Source organism: Jatropha curcas, chromosome 8 (genome assembly GCF_041381405.1).
Source record: "Jatropha curcas cultivar XTBG-Jc1 chromosome 8, XTBG_Jcur_1.0, whole genome shotgun sequence".
NCBI lineage: Eukaryota > Viridiplantae > Streptophyta > Magnoliopsida > Malpighiales > Euphorbiaceae > Jatropha > Jatropha curcas.
This window is the reverse complement of record NC_143158.1, coordinates 14,971,119-14,974,513: the sequence shown is the minus strand read 5'-3', so window position 1 is coordinate 14,974,513 and position 3,395 is coordinate 14,971,119. Positions and strand designations below refer to the sequence as shown.

General features: G+C 32.5%; 1 non-coding gene across 1 annotated transcript; it reads right to left on the bottom strand.

Annotated features, from left to right (window-relative positions):
* Positions 1 to 3,070: 3,070 nt before the first annotated feature.
* Positions 3,071 to 3,177, bottom strand: LOC149494233 (small nucleolar RNA R71). Its single transcript, XR_016322354.1, has one exon. It is a non-coding gene; the product is annotated as a small nucleolar RNA R71 (small nucleolar RNA).
* Positions 3,178 to 3,395: the final 218 nt, after the last annotated feature.

The following is a 3,395-nucleotide window of genomic DNA, read 5'->3' as shown; positions in this document are numbered from 1 at the left end:
CAAAGTTCAATAATCAAATTATTTCATATAAAATTCCCCATTGTCACAAAATAGTATAAACTTCACAAAATCAAAAATTTAAACAAGGTAAGAGTGTTTATGAACACTTACCTTAAAAATCAAGCTTGGAACACCCAAAAATCACCAAATCAAACTTTAGTCTTGCCTTTATCCAACTTAGATAGCTCACCTTGTACTAACAAAAGAAAATCCTCAAATAAACTCAAAACCCAAACCAAAAGGCATAGAAAAATGCTATGAGAATGAAAGGATCCAAAATCCCTAATTAATTCCATAAATCAAACTCAAAATCACAAAATCTACTTACTTGAACTTTAGCTAAACCTCAAAAATTCTTCAAATCCTTAAGCTCCAATACGATGAATAATCTTGAATCTTCAAGAAGAATGTCTTGGATTGAGTTCATATGGTCTAGTTAGAGTGATTTCTTGTGAGAAATTGAAAACAATAAGGGAAGAAATGAGAGGGTAAGTTTCGGCCAAGGAAGAGAAGAAAGAAAGAAATTCACGTTGAAGAGAGGAAGAAGAAGGGAAAGTGGTTGCTCAAATAATTGAGCAACAAGGGTATTTTAGTCTTTACTCTATATTGGATGGCTAAGATTAAGTCATGTCAATGGTAATCTAATCCAATGGCTAAAAATATTCTCCAATGTATTTCCTTCAAAATATTATTTATCTTCACAAAATTCTCAAATTGAATCCTTCAAATAATTCCTCTAATTTCCTTAATTAATATAACACCATCTCAAATTTACTCTATAACAATAATTTTTCTCATTTCCTTAATTAATATAACACCATAATTCACTATTCACTAATTATCTAAATTCTCCAAAAATATTCATTACTTACTTTCTACCCATAAAATTCATGTATGCATACTCCAAAAATATTAAATAAAATATAATACATAGATAGTAATTTTTCTGGACCAAAATAATATCAATGTCCGGAATGGTAGTACTATTCACAGACCGGTGGTACTATTCATAGACTGATAAATCACTATCCATCCATAGTTAATTATACTCAATATCTACCTCGGGTCTAAATAAAATATTATGCCCCTCTCTGTAGCACCATTCATGACCCGATAAAATAATACCATATAAGATTCGAAAATTTTTGGGGCATTACATAACTAAGAAGAAATCCAAGGCCTAAACAATTATGATCTCCTATAGAAGATTTTGTACTTAATAAGGATTCTATTTCCTAAACGGAGTCAGATTTGCCTTCAGGAGCTCTATATAAAGAGGGGAGCTTTTCATTGATAAATCATCTCGTTTTTTAGGTTGTTTTCTGTATAATTCTCTCTCTCTTAAAGGTTTCAAGCATCCAAGATTTGTGCCAAGATTCAAGGAAGCCATCCACATAGCTGTGATCTAGTTTTATCTCTAAACTCTTAATCTTGTTTTACTTTTCATTGTTATCACTGATTATGAAGATTGATTCAAGTATTACTAAGTTTTTTTTAATTACTATGTCAAGCTAAACTCTTATACTAGGGATTTGATGTAACTTAATTTGATTCCAATTTATAATATTAGATTTGTTTTTCATTGTTCTTGTTATAATTTATTATTGAGCTTAAAGCTTCCAGGCAGAATTTTTCCCCTGGATTGAACTATTTCAATAACCACTATCGGGAGAAGGGTTTTTGATATGAAAAAGATAATAAATTACTTGAGAATAATAACTTGATGCGGAAGCTATATGGTTTGACTCAAGGGTGGTTTTCATAAGTTAATGATCTTAGGTTGTGAATTCACAAAACAATCACAAAACTCAATGATTTAATTTATGTTTATTTGCGCTATTGGAAGTTAAACTAGATTAGAATAGCTAACAATACATTGGGAGAGCTTGTTAGTGATTCCAGGGTTGTTTCCCCTACTTGAACAATTAAAATTGATTAACGAACTAATAAAATAAGTTGGATAGAATTAAGTGAAATCAAATTCCCTAGTACTTTAAATCCCTGATCTCTTTCCACCTAAATTTTATTGCTTGATTTCTTTCTGTTTTTACTTTTAAATTTAATTTCCTTACAACAATTCTCTCTTATTGTCGTTTAAATAATAATAGGTTAACATAATTTTGGTACTTGATATACAATCCCTGTGGATACGATACTCTCTTACTCTATACTACTTGTTGCGATTTCGTACACTTGCGAAAATCACTGTCAAGTTTTTGGCGCCGTTGCCTGGGATTGGCGTTATCAATATCAATATGAATTACCCTATTGTTAATTTAGACATTCTTTTATTTTTATTTAATTTTCTTTTAAGAATTACTTCAAGTGTTTTATGCAAAGAAGATCGAGGAGGACTGAATTACTTGTTGCGATTTCGTACACTTGCGAAAATCACTGTCAAGTTTTTGGCGCCGTTGCCTGGGATTGGCGTTATCAATATCAATATGAATTACCCTATTGTTAATTTAGACATTCTTTTATTTTTATTTAATTTTCTTTTAAGAATTACTTCAAGTGTTTTATGCAAAGAAGATCGAGGATGACTGAACCTCTAGTCTTTGATCCAGAAATTGAAAGAACTTATCGTAGGCACAACGCTGCAAGAAGAGCATGAGAAACAAAACCCGAACAATAAGCAGACATGGCCAACGAAAATGAAAACTTAAATGAAAACTTAATTGGACCTCCACTTCAACATCCGGTCCGTACCTTGCGAGATTACACAACACCTAATCTGAATGGGACAACCTCAACTATTACAAGACCTAGGGTGGAAGCTAATAATTTTGAGATTAAACCCGCAATTATCCAAATGCTCTCCACCTCGATCCAATATGGGGGTTTGCCTAGTGAAGATCCTAATGCCCATATCACAAATTTCCTGGAAATTTGTGATACTTTCAAACAGAATGGTGTTTCTGAAGATGCAATCAAATTAAGACTTTTCCCTTTCACTCTTAGGGATAAAGCAAGATCCTGGTTACAGTCATGCCCCGCTGGAAGCTTCACAACATGGGAAGAATTAGCTCAAAAGTTCTTAGCAAAATTCTTTCCATCCTCAGAAACCACAAAACTGCGTAATGAGATAATGACATTTGCTCACCATGATAAAAAAAGCCTGTATGAAGCTTGGGAAAGATTCAAAGACTTGTTGAGAAAGTGCCCACATCACAGCTTACCTAAATGGTTACAGGTACAAACTTTTTATAATGCATTATCTCCTATATCAAAATCACTTTAGATGCAGCTGCAGGTGGATCCTTTGAGAACAAGGGAATTGATGAAGCATATGAATTGATAGAAGAGATGGCAAGCAACAGCCATTACCAAAACAATTCCGAAAGAAAAAGAACCACAGGAGTCTATGAAATAGACACCATTACAACACTTAATGC